Source organism: Onychomys torridus, chromosome 15 (assembly GCF_903995425.1).
Source record: "Onychomys torridus chromosome 15, mOncTor1.1, whole genome shotgun sequence".
NCBI classification, from domain to species: domain Eukaryota; kingdom Metazoa; phylum Chordata; class Mammalia; order Rodentia; family Cricetidae; genus Onychomys; species Onychomys torridus.
The window spans coordinates 73,933,606-73,947,581 of record NC_050457.1 but is presented as its reverse complement, the minus strand read 5'-3'; positions in this window follow the sequence as shown (position 1 = coordinate 73,947,581).

The window sequence follows — 13,976 nt, the reverse complement described above, 5'->3', positions numbered from 1 at the left end:
ACTGGTAAACCTGACTGCCTAACAGTGTGGCGGGTACTTCAGCCAGTGAATGGGAAAATAAGAGTTGCTTTATCTCCAAGCTTTCTGCTAAAGCTCTTAAACCCTTTCCTTCCCCACTTCTGCGTCTGCCACATGCAACCTTTTCTGTCTGACTAAAATGCGGTGGGCTTGGGTGGTTTCTAAGACTTGCCCTAACTTACCTTAACTCCACCCACTCATTCTCAAACTGCCTTGAGAAGCACCGACGGGTCTAAAAGCAGCTGAGATCTAAACAATCAAGTTTACAATAATCAGGATGGCTCCTAAGCCCCCCACCACCAAAAAAAAAAAATCAGCTTATAGCCTCAGGCAAGTCTTCCAGAAGGATCAGTTTACAGTCTGCCTACTGGCAGATCTTCCAAAAGCTGTCCTTTAGCCACCAATCATCAGAAAAAAATTCAGGACATGGAGTAAAATCTGTCTCTTGTTCCCAGCTAAAAGTTAAATATCTGGAGAGCAAGGCTCCTGACCCCATGGGCAAAAGAGTCATCTGTGGCATTTAAGGTGTGCCAGGGAAAAGATAAAAGCCCGAAAACAAAATTGCCAAGTGTTGGCACTCGCTGATTCCCAAAAGCTGTTGGGTCCCTGTTTTAAGTGAAAAAGGCCATGGGCTAACAAATGCCCTGCCAGGCCATCAATAGCCTTGTTAAAGGTGCCGCCTGGAAAGACAACTAGTCAGCTGACTGCTCCCAGGCGCCAAGATGCATGGGTACAGCAAGCTAAGACCTCCAGCAAACCTAGGCTTGGCTACAGGCACAGCAGGGAACCCAGAACTCAGCAGGGAAGCAATCAGTTTCTTTCCTTCTGGACAACAGAGCCATTGACTCAGTCCTGGGAGTTTTAGGATGTCACTCCTCCTTTCTATTGTCGGGAACAGAGGACAGCCTTACTTACCTCACCAGATTTAATTGTACTTTCAGAGTTATTTAATGAGAAAGATTTCCAACTAAGGTAAGAGCTCACTAAGATAAGAGCTCATTGTCTCATTTCAAAGTTATCGCCTGTGTTTCTCATGTGCATACAGACAGGGCCACGATCTTTGCCTTGTCCCTAATTAAAAAAAAAAAAGTTCTCATGCATTCTCAAGCTCCAGAGGACACCAGGATCCACTGCCTTGTCACCAATTCCAGAGGAATAAGGTATCACCCCTTCCTTTCCCAACTAGGGCCACACAGAACTGGGGGCAAAAGGGACCATCAAAATATCCAGGCAGTAAGGTTATAACAATCTATCACTGTTCAATACTCAGCAACTAATCACCTGTGTTTCTTAAATGCTAAACTAACAAAACAAACAGGTGCCTTAAATAAACTACCTGGAATAAGGCTTGTCTCAAGTAAAAAATCAAGCAGAGTACTAAAACATCACAGCCACCTTTTTAACATGTCTCCATCCGGACAGACCAGATCTACCTCAGATAAGTGTAAACTCCAAAAATAAAATAATAATGAGTCTTTTCTCTAAGCTTTTTATGTCACCAGTGTCTTGTCAGACAGAAGGTTCCCAGCCACACCATGAAGGATGGACAGCTGCAAGACAAGGCATGACAGAACATCATCCCAGGACCAGCCACACCATGAAGAATGGACACAGCTGCAGGACTTCATCCCAGGACTTCAGCAGCCAGCTTCCCTATTTCCTCCAAGAAATAATCAATGCCCACCATTCAGCCTGAAGCAGTCTTTGAGAGAAATGGTGCCCCATACCCACTCATCCACATTTTTTTCTTTTTTTAGAGAAAAACAAGTCAGGAATGATAGTAAGTCACAACCATGCCCACACAGTTGGGCTTGCCTGGTGGACCGCCTAGTTATTTCCGGTTCAAAATAGCCATTTCCAGGTCAAAACATCTTGCGTGACTAGGACTCTGTGGCTTTGCATGGTTATGTAAAGCACGTGCGTGGCCATGTAATCTATGCACATGCGTGGAGTAGCCACCTGTGTTCCTGGACACATGCACGGCCCACCCTTTATAAAGCCAGGGCCACTCTTGCACTGGTCTCTTCTCCTCTCTTCTTGTCCTCTTAATCATGTGTTTCACAGAGGCCTGTCAAGTCTTCTATCCTCTCTCAATCAAAACTCTTCTGTGGTCTTGTTGTGTTCTGGACGTTTCCTCACAGAGTAAGAGCACTGCCAAATAACTAACAGTAGGCCCAGCTACTCAGAGGATCACAAGATCAAGGCCTTTCTAGACTACAGAGTTCAAAGCTAGCATGGGTAACTTAATGAGATTCTGTCTCATAATAAAGGACTCACAGGAGTCTCAGCATACCGTCTGGTATAGAGGGGTTATCTAACATACATGAAGCTTTTGGTTCAGTTCCCAATACTGAAAACGAACACTTTTATGTTGAAAGAGTTGAAGTCCAACAAAACAAAAAAAACCCACAAAATGAAAATTTTAAACAGATTTGGACACCACTCATGGGAAAGCATGTGCCTAGGGTTGTTTCAATCCACCCTTCCACCTCTGTCCAGGACTCATTTCCCCACAGTCCACCACCAGGAATTCCTACCAGCTAGTCCTCCCTATAAGGGGCATGGTCCTTCAGGAGCCATCTCATACCATCACTCATCTTGCTCCCCCAGGGCTGTCTCACTTCTGAAGTCTGTATTCTGATGAGCAAGTTACTGGGGTGTAACCCCAGCAGCAGCAATTGGGCTTTGGGGTTCTTTGAGATCACATTGGGTCCTCTCTGTATCTCAGTAAGTGCTGATACAGGTGATTCCCAGGACTGAGAGGCTGCACCTAGGAAATGCTGGTGAGCTCAGTCCTCTTATCCCCCAGGAACAGTATGCATGTGGGTGTGGATGTGGTACAAAGAGTCAGTAGGCTCTGCCTTGCTGCAAAGGGAACTCATCCCACATGGGATGAGCACATGGATCATAAAGTATCATGTCTTTCATTCTATCCACATTCCTGTGAACCGATAGGCCATGTACAGACATTTCATCAAGTATTGTTACCCATGATGTGGACTCACCCATTTGTTATCACTCAGCATATATGAGAATAAAAGTTATTGTTGAGTGTGCTTTCCTCTGCTTCCTTGTGAATGGGTTCTTTCTGAGCCTGTTTGAGTAGAGATTTAATTCTCTTGTGTTTGGATTCCCTTCAGCATCCCCTGCAAGAGGACTTCACCTGCTAATACATCTTATCTTATCAGATATCTTATCACCATTATTTCCCTGTGTTGTCTCTGAATTTCTCCTTTTTCTTGTTTTATAACAGTGTTCCATTTGTACCCACCAGAGACCATGTGAGTAACAATTCCTACTGATCCACCATGCCAGGATTTGTTAGATAACTTGATGATATTCATGGCTGTGTTGCTTTTTAATCTCATTTTCTCATTTGCACCTTTTAACTATTTTTGATGGCTGTCTACACCCAGGGATATCTATCCACCTGGAAAGTGAGACCAAGTTCACACAACATTTGCTGAAAGGAACATTTGTTCTCTGCATGAATATGCAATGTGATTTAATCATAAATTATAGACACCTTTAAAATATAGCATTATTTTTAAATTGTAATGGCTGATTTAGGTAGCTTTCTTGCAGGTATTTAAAATCCCATTGCTTCCTGTAGCACCCAACACAATTTTATATTTCATTTATTCTGGGATCCCATAATTCTTTTTTTTTATAGGTGGACACTTTTACTTGAATAACCTAGAATTGACACAGGCTACTGGGTTTATTCAGTAAAGCCAAAACATCATTTGTTTAGGCATGTGATATTTTTCTTTTGTTTTGAGAATTAAATTTATCTAAGTGTGTGGGTGTATACATGTGGTATGTACATGATATGGCATGTGTCTGGAGTTCAGAGGACAACTTTTAAATCTAAAGATACTGATTCACATTACCTACATTAACAACCACAAAGAAGTCTTTTGGAGTTCAAATATAAACTGAGTGACTCCACATCATTTCAGACATCTCACTAGACCATTCAAGTACCAGTTATGAATGAGGAACATAAAATTCTGTCCAAAACAAGTGTATTACACTTTACTGTTACTGTGATAAACCTTCCTGAGCAAGGCAATTTAAGGAAGAACAAGGTTATCTTGACTAACACTTCCAGAGCACAAAAGACCATCATGACAGGGAGGCATGGCAGCCAAGCAGGAAGCAGCAAGCAAGCAGAGGGCCAGAAGTCATGTAAGGCTCTTCATCCCAAAGCCCATCCACAGGGATGTACTTCCTCCAGCAAGGCTAAAGCACCTCAACTTTCCCCCCTGAGCACCACCCACCGAGGACCAAGTGTTCAAATGCCCAAGAGTATGGGGGAAATTGTCAATCAAATCACCACACCAAGGAGTAATTGAACTTTGAGTGTCAGTTTCACAAACTAGCCAGGAAAATACAAGGAGCGTAACAAAGGCAAGGACTTACAGCAAACATCAGAGGCTGCAGGGCTCTGCAGGCTGGTGTACCTGATGTAGAGCTCTGACTCCAATGGGAATGAGATGTGGCATCAGGAATGAGGATGGTTGCCCCTCCACACTTCCTGGGAAGTGAAGGGTGGTGGGTCCCACGGTGCTTCATTAAGGTCCAGATGGGCCTGGGCTGTGTCTGCCCCTCCACTTTTCACTGTCCTCCATGGTTTCTCTCTCACTTCTAATTGATCCCTCTGTGACTTTGACATGCACATGCTTGCTGTTTGCTTTTCTGGTAGGTGGAGGAATCCCAACACAAAGCTATGGGAACAGACTGGGCCACTCTGAATGTGATGAGACACTTTAAAACTGTAGAGAGAATCACTATATTTTCTAATTGCCAAATCCTGGGCCCTCAGGAACCAAACTCATATTCTGCCTACTGCAAAGAGAAAATCTGGTCCAGATGCAGAGCATTACACAGATGGGGTCCATGTGTGAGGGACTTGGTGTATGCTGAGTCAGCATAATGGGCATATTTGTATTGTTGTAAGCTGTTAAATTGTGCCAATTTATTACCCTAACAATACAAGAAGTAGGACAGAATTAAATCCCTCATTTTATTTCATCCTTGAGCTCAAATGGGCAGAAGTACAACTTGGAAAGTACAGTTTCTATTCAATTACTGTGATGTATGACTATCTGCAGCTCAGACTTCAGCTGAAAATGTCTGTAAGGATAAAGTTGTAATCAAAGGGGTAGGCACAGAAATGCACATGTAAGGTAAATTAGTATTTTTAAATTTTGCCACCTTGTTTGAGTAGATAGACATGTGCAAGCTCCGGATACTCCTCCTGGATCCTCACTGTAGCTGGGTGAGCTTCCTGGCTTTGCTTTGATGGTGCTTGAATAGCCTGTGTCCTCAGTGCTAAGCTGGAGTTTCATGAGGAAGTCCCATTGAAGATCATCAGTCTGAGGAAATCTCATAGAATGGTGTAGTGAATGGAGGGTGCAGGGCTTCAGCAGACAGCTGGTCATCTGGCAAAGAGCTGGGAAGAGTTTGAATCACTACAGGAGATTCAAAGCAGAAACCACCTTTGCCTGAAGTCTAACCATCTTTGGAAGAAGCAGGACTCAGCTGTACGCAGTAGACAGCCCTTTGAGGTGTTCTGTATGCAGAACAAGGTATACTTCCATTTCTTTGACACAGAGTCTACCTGTGACCATAGTTATCTTTGTTTGTGACTTACACACACAAAGACAGTGTGGTGTGAAACCCCGAGTGTGGGATCTACTAAAGTAGTCATGTTATGTCAACCAATGGAGCCAAGAGGTCATGAAGGAAGAAGGGGCTCCATGCACACACACTTGCAGTAGGAACTGGCACAAGGATTTCTGGTGCCACAGCAATTCCAGATGAGTTGCTCCTATGACAATACCTCAATAGTCATCAATGTCACCAAGAAGTAATCTCATGGTATGGATATGATATGTGCAGTATATAAGGTGATAAGCTGCACATGGATGGGTGTGGAGTGGGCACTAAAGTGTTGAGCTTGATGAGAAGGTGCCAGGGTGGTGGGATAAAGAGAAATGGGTATGGACTATGGGGTGGTGGGCTATAGGAAACAGATGCCGGGATGGTTGGTTGTAGGGTAGGGGTGTGGTAGTGGTATGGACCTTAGCCTGATGGGCTGTAGAGGTAGATGTGGACCTGAGGCTGGTGGGCTGTTGGAAGTAGATATGAACCCTAGGCTGGTGGGTTGTAGGGGTCTGTATGGTTCCTACACTGGGGGAATGTAGAGGTGTGTATAAACCCTAGGCTGGTGGACTGTAGAAGTGGGGTTGGACCCTAAGCTGGTAGACTGTAGGGGTCTGTGTAGACCCTTGGCTTGTGAGCAGTGAGAGAGCTGCAGCAGTGTGGAGAAAGTGGCACAATCCCAAGAGCCAGTAACTTGCTGACTGGCAAGAAGGATGCTGGGGTGTCCACACTGTCATACTATCCCTGGTGCTGTGATACACCCATGGGTGGCATTTTTCTGATGCTGATTCTTCTCCAAGAAGATTCCCATGTGTGTTATTGATGAGGTTGGGTTCAAGAGATCTGAAATCCTACATATTCTTTCACCTAAATTCAGAGTGACAAGAGCAATAAAGTCCAGGGAACAAGTTACCAAAGAACACCAGGGCTAGCTTCTTGTTTCCAGAGGATCTCTGGTCCGTGTACACAGCAGGAAGAATTTCCCAGAGTTGCCTGTGGGGTTAGGTGGCCCTACCTACTCATGGAGATGTCCTTAATCATGGCAATCTAGATCTACAGAACCATGGCATCACATAAGCTTTCCTATGCAGTCTTGCTCCAACAGTGACTGGAGATATAGCACACTGCAGTGACCCACAGTAGCTGGAGAAGGACCACACTGTAGTGACCCACAGTAGCTGGAGATGGACCACACTGCAGTGACCCACAGTAGCTGGAGATGGACCACACTGCAGTGACCCACAGTAGCTGGAGTTGGACCACACTGTAGTGACCTACAGTAGCTGGAGTTGGACCACACTGTAGTGATCCACAGTAGCTGGAGTTGGACCACACTGCACTGACCCACAGTAGCTGGAGAAGGACCACACTGTAGTGACCCACAGTAGCTGGAGAAGGACCACACTGCAGTGACCCACAGTAGCTGGAGAAGGACCACACTGCAGTGACCCACAGTAGCTGGAGAAGGACCACACTGCAATGACATCACAGTATCTACACTACACTTGCCATGGTGAAGAGAAATGATGGGTAGTCGAGTTTACGGTCTTTGTAGAAGCCAGAGCAGAGGTAGAAAGAAGGGTTTCAGTTTGTCAGGTTTTAAGGCAATGAAAAGCTTTCCTTGTATCTTGGACTAAAAGAAATATGTCCAGTAAATTCCAAAGAGCAAAAGAGAAAAATATCAATGCTACAGTGGGGACAGCTGCCTCACACCCACTGACCAAGTGGAAAGTACAAAGAGCGCCAGCAGTGCATGAAGACATTCCCTACTCTCAGTACAGCATGGGGGCAAGGACATCTTACCCTGCCACGCCCTTTTGGGGAACTCATCCCCTCCCCTCAAAGTTCTCAAGCCAAATACCAGAGCATTCCACAGTGTACCCAGCCTGTACCCTCAAGACTTCGAGATCACGAGAGACAAGGAAAGGCTAACAAAAACTCTGAGACGAGAGAAGGTTTAGGCAACATGATGGGTGAATGCAGTGTATGCAGAATTTCACAGTAATGGAAAAACTGGCCCTGTCCACACTATCCGAAGTTTAATCAACAATGATGCATGACGTTTGGTTTAGACAAATGTGCCTCGGTGATATATGAAGCCAATGGTTGGAATAGCTGGGTGTGGGGAATGCACCAGCTCTGCACTCTATAGCTTTTCATTAGTCTAAAATTATTCCAAACTAAAAGGCTTGGTTTTTAAGATGCCTGAAATGTTTAAAGCATTCGGCATCAGGTCTACACAGTAAGTCTCAGTTTAAAGCACTTAGCTTTGTGCCTACACAATAAATCTTAGTTTAAAGCACTTAGCATCACAGCCACACAATAAATCTTAGTTGTCATTAGTAGAAAAACTAGAGGAATAAATATAAGAAATCTACTTAAGCTTGACGACTGCTTGCTCTGATTTTGAGCTGGAGGCATGTAGGGGCCCTGTGCTGGAGGAATTCCAGGTCCTGTTCGGGTGTGGAGAAAGAATGGATGTTCTCAAAGCTTTGGAAAGGGTATGAAATAGTTCCACCTTGAGCATCAGGTCCCGTTTGTTTGCAAATGGGGTCAGGGGTTGGGGATCTCCTCAAGGACACTGTAATACTTAAAGTAACATGTTCTGAGTACACATAGTCATCAGACCACATTAGTAATCAGTCTACCACCAGGATGCAAAGGGGAGTTTGGTGAGGGAAGGAAGATAGATAGAAGAAGATTCAAAGGCCAGCCACAGGAGAAACAGTCACAAGACCACAGGTAAAGACATACCTCATGCAATGGAGTAGACTAAGTCAGCGCTCTGAGGAAGAGGAGAAATGGTATCCATGTGAGGGCCAGAGTAGGATTTTGTGTGGATGGGATGGGAATGCCCTCAGGGGAGACTCTGGGTCTGTAGGCATGGAGGTTCTTTGGTATAGGTTGGCAGGGAGCTTAATTCCAAGACTCAGAGAAAGGGAAGAGAAGGAGCTGATTGGAAGAAGCGAGAATTGTAGGAAGCCACATTAGAGAGAGACGAGCTGATGGCACAAAGCAGGCGAGCAGAGGTGGCAAAGACTGCAGGAAGGAAGCCTCATCTGAGTCACATCCTTGGCCGGGGAGGAACTCTTCAGCTCTTACACGAGGGCTTTTTTTTTCACCCACCCTCAGCTCTGTTTACAGTCGGTTCCCAGAGGGGTCTAGATAGGTGAGCTACGACATACCCTTTCCACCGCACTGTTTATTCCAGTGTGTTTAGTTTAACTGATACCAAAGTCACAAAATTCCCTTGTTCTTCCCAAGGCTGTATTTCTTCAGGTCTTCTGCCATCCTGGAGTTAAATACTATCTTTCAGGTATCTTTAACCACTGTCATAATCTCACTGGTGTTTACAGTGGGTGTGAGGAAGGAGGCCAGGACAATAGGAACCAGACTGGAACCTCTTTGCTGACCTTCCTGTATATGGCAGGGGAGTGGGTGGTAGGCAGGGGAATGATGGAGACAATAGTTCCAGGCAGTCCTATCTACAGTAAGACCTGCATTAAAGGGCTGGAAGTGGAGTAAGGCTGGAAAGACATGGCATCTACTGGTGGATAGAGCTCAGAGGACAGCTGTAAGCCCTGGGGGCTCCACTAGGCCAGGAGAATGGGAACACTAGCCATAAAACATCAAAATATAGAACCCAAGTGGCTGCTGGGCCAGGAGAGTGATGAGCACTCAGGTGGCTTTCTGTGCCATTCTTGAGATAAATTCTATCAGAAGACAATCCAGCTGAAACCCCACATGACTTGTTGATACAGAGGCCTGGCCTGTGGGTCTATCAGCTCCTAGTGACTAGGGAGTGGGAGAGGATAAATTAGGGTTATGGTTTAGCCCCAGCTATTAGGAGCTGAGGGGGAGGGATGGAGGAGGGACAGTAGGTTTTCCAAGCCAACGGTGATGATAACTACTTCCATTTCACGATTGGTCCTGGCATCCATTGCTGCTAATGTTTGTAGGGGATGAATATTGAACTATGATGATTGAAAGCCATCTAGGTCAAGTGTGGGGATTTGGGCTCCAATTCTCTCAGTGTGCTCAAGGTCAGCTTGCATTTGCCCGAGTAACACAAACAGGGTTTCTAGGAAGTCAGTGCAGCTGATGGAGCATGCACACCCAAGGGCAGCCTTTGACCTACTTTCTTCTGTTTGACTGTGGCTGTGCTTACATTGTATAAACAAGGAGCTGGGTAGTTTCCCACATTTGAGTCGAGGAATACATGTTGGCTCCTTGTTTTTGGAGATGTGAGGCCTTTCTCTGCTGCTGTCTTTGGATTTTATATGAAATTATCTCCTGTTGTCATCTCAGAGTTTATACAACTGTGATAGTCTAAAGACCCAGGGATGGATTTCTATGGCTCTTTTCAAGTGTAAATTTAGAGAACCCTGATTTAGGACCATGGCGGTTGCATAAGTACCTAGTCTAATTCACCTGCAGGTGAAGCGGTTAGATGAGCTTGTCTAGAGGAGAATGATCTGAAGTGAAAAAAGCCCACAGTTCTTTCTGAGTGCTCAACATAGAGGCTAAACCCACAGCTTGAAGGCACTAGCTAATAGGCTTGTTTTCTTCTGCCAAATTGCACAGGGCATCCTGCATTTGCAACCGCTTGGGACTGCAAGAACAGGAACAGCACAGAAATGCACATTTCAGCATCAGTATTACAGTGATCGCTGCTGTGAGGTAAAGCTATGCATATGCCAGAAACCTGACATCCGTATCTAGAGGCTGTTGTATCTGAATCCAGCCAGAGAAAATGCAGAAACTCTGCTGTGTCTTCTTTGATGGCAAAATGCAGACAGGATGCTACATGCTATAAAGACACCCAGTGGACCAGAGATGCCATCTTCCTGTAAGGCAGGTTGACCCGACTGGTGACATCTGATGCTATACTGGAGGCTAGGGCTCTTGCCTGGAGCTCCTGCAGAACCCTACCAGCCCCAAAAAAGATCTTCGAATTTACTTCCTCTATATAGGAGGTAAGAACAGGATGGGCATATCTTAAACTGCTGCGATAGTTTGGAGTACAGTTTTCCTTCCGCCACAGAAGCCTTACCTGTAGCTCCCCTCCCTGCTTCCTCCTCCTGCTGTGACTCAGCTGTAGACATCTGTGGAGGAGCATATTGTGTGCATTCTGCATGAAGGGACTGTGCTGTGATTTCTGACCATGCATCATGAAATACCACGATTCCTGCTCAGATGTTCACCTGTGCCCATTCACAGCCTGTGTCCCTTTGAGAGCTCAGCAGAGGATGGTGGTGACAACTCTTAGATTTGAGGAACTCATGGGAAAAAACACCTAGCTCGGATGGGAAGCTCCAGGAAGAAGCCAGCTAGTAAACAGAGACTTGTGCAAGTCTCCACCAAGACCCTGCTGGACAGGGATTCCTGGGCGGTCTCCCTTCACCGATGACACTTTCATGCAGGCGGTGAGCAAAGGCAAGAGTGGAGTAGGTGCCTGTGTCAGGTCCACTCACTCCAACTTCTCTCCCTCTGTCTAGTCTCATAGGTCCTCCTAATGACAGCCAAGTGCATCTACTCAGGGACTTGAGGGCACCCCCTCCTTGGTGTCAGATACATTGCAGGAGGAATCATAAGAAGCCCCCGTAAGGTAGGGTCAGGTCTAAGTTGTCAAGTCTTGAAAAGATAGTCTGAGTTGGTTAGCACTTTTTCCAGTATTTCTGACATTGATTTATGTGTATGCTCCCTTCCTGTCTCTTTGTGCAGGCCCAGAAGAATCAATTACCACCTTGGCCTGGTGTGAGGACAGTCACAGAAGAATGAGAGCAGCGAAGTGACTGTCCTCACACACTGGCCAGCAGACTCCTTTAACAGAAGCCACGCAAATGGGACAGTGAACTCTCCTAGTATTCTATAGGCGGACAACTACAGGGAACAAAACTACGCTTGATAATTCTTTTGATTTGTGAGTAGGATAAGCAACTTAAAATGGTAGATTATATCACTGTGCCACCCTGAAACAGGGAATAAGGAAACAATCCTAGCTGAGCTTAAATCAGATCTTTTCCTGGTTCATAAAATAAATTTCTGATTTTCCTTGGATGTGTCTGTCACCAAATATGTGCAAAAGGTGGACATGTGTTGATGTCTAGTCAGGAAAGCTCCATTTTGCTAAAATAACTCCACCAGAAATTTGGGATCATTTTAAAAAGACTTAAAAAATGCATATTTTGACTAAGAAATTGTTTTCTCTCAATCATAAAGTAAATGTAAGAATTTAATTTAGAAAGTAATCGCACCTATTCCAAATGGCATCCACACAAGTTTTGGTTACAGCATTCTGAGGAAGTAAAACAAGAAACAATGTCTCGAGCTGACAAGATGACAAAATGGACAGTGATGTGCCGTGATTTTTAAAAGTTGCACCATAAAGGACAACAGGGTAGAAGCCTTGCCTTAGTTCACTTCCTTAATGAAGTGTATATCACCTAAAGGTGATGGGATTTTAACCGCCTTCCAGTCAGGAACCTTCAGGAAAAACGTATATATACTCAAAGAAAAGATGACATTGTATGTACATTTTAAACACATGATTATTTGGCAGGCTTAATGATGATGTGTGATTGTTTTTCCTTGTACTTTCTTAATTTTCCCAGGCTTGCAGTATGCATGCATTGTGGGTCAGTAATCCACATGCCCAAACCAAGCTTTATGCACAGTATTACCTAGTATTTACTGATGATTGGCGGCTCTCTGGGTGGATGTGGAGTTTTATTACAGCAGACACACAGAGGCTACAGTTATTGTTCTTTTTAACATAGGCATACCCCTTAAAATCATCCTTACATCAAGACAGCAGCACAGCTGTCAGAAAGTGTCATCCTGTCCCCGGTAGGCTCCTCCAGAACTCCCCAGCTCTGCCACACCTCCGTATCTAAGCAACAACTGATCTTTTCATCACTCCTTCACTGCAACTAAGTGTACATTTTCTACAATTTTATATAAATAGAATCACTTGTATTGACTGGCATCTATCATGCAGCCAAAATGATTTTTAGATTATTCTACATTCTGCAACATTCCAAGAGGCTGTTGCCTTTCATTACTCACAGTATTTCATTATATAGATGAGGGGTTTTGCCTCCCTATCCTCCTGTGGATGGGATTTGGACTGCCTCCAGTTTTTGTTTTTTAACTAAGCCAATAACAACATATGGCTTTGTATACTTGCAACCCTTTCAGAAAATGTCTAAGAGTGGAATGATGGGATCCTATGGAATTTCCTTTATCCTTTGCAGAAGGTTCCAACTTCAGCTCTAAGGGTCCCAGAGTGTGTTGTGCTGTCAACAGAACTTGAGCTATTTCACTTATGTAGCACTTGAAATGCCCAGGATTTAAATTTCAGCCATTCTAATGTAAGTGCCATGAAACCCTCCCACTGCTTCATTAGAATTAGACCCTAGGCCTTGCAAACTACATCTCAGACCTCTCACATTGGTTTGAATTTGAATTTGGCTAATGACTAAATCAAGTGGAAATTTGATTTACCATCCATATATCTTCCTGAAGTACCTGCTAGATAGGAAGGGAATATTTTTCTATTCTTACTGTGAGATCAGAATCGTTCTGATACCAGACAGAATTGATAGGAAGAGATGACCACAGGGAGAAATCGCTAAGGAGCACTCACCATTGAGAACATTCCAAGCATCATTTTGGCAATGATCATCCATCCAACAACACACAAGAACTATGCATCATGAGCTAGAATGGTGGCTCATGCCTGTGATCCAAGCATTCAGGAGACTAAGGCTTGAGAATTGCTGAGTTGGAGATCAGTCTCCACCACACAGTGAGTTCTAGGCCAGTCTCAAGAAATCAAATATCATCAGGAACATTTGAGGTTCATTTCAGAAAATCATTTTTGAAAATATGTTTTTAATTGAACTAGAATTACATCACTTCCTCCTCTACCTTTCCTCAATCTAGTCTTTTCTAGCTACCCTTTCTCAAACTCCTTCTGTATCATCCCAACACACTCTCAGGTTGATAGCTTATATATTTTTATTGTTATTGTCACATACATACACAATCGGATGAGTCTGTTTTGTTGCATGGTTTCAGGGCTGAGCACTCTGCACTGGACCACCAATAGAGGGTTCACCTGTGAGAGAGGCTAATCCTCCTTCACCCAGTAGTCAATAGTTGCTGTTTAGGGGTGGGACCTCACAGAATTTTCCCCCTCCATTCTAACATTAATATCGCGATTGTTCTGGTCTTGTTTATGTAGTCGCTTCTAGGAAAGAGTGTTTCACAGCCAACATCCTGGT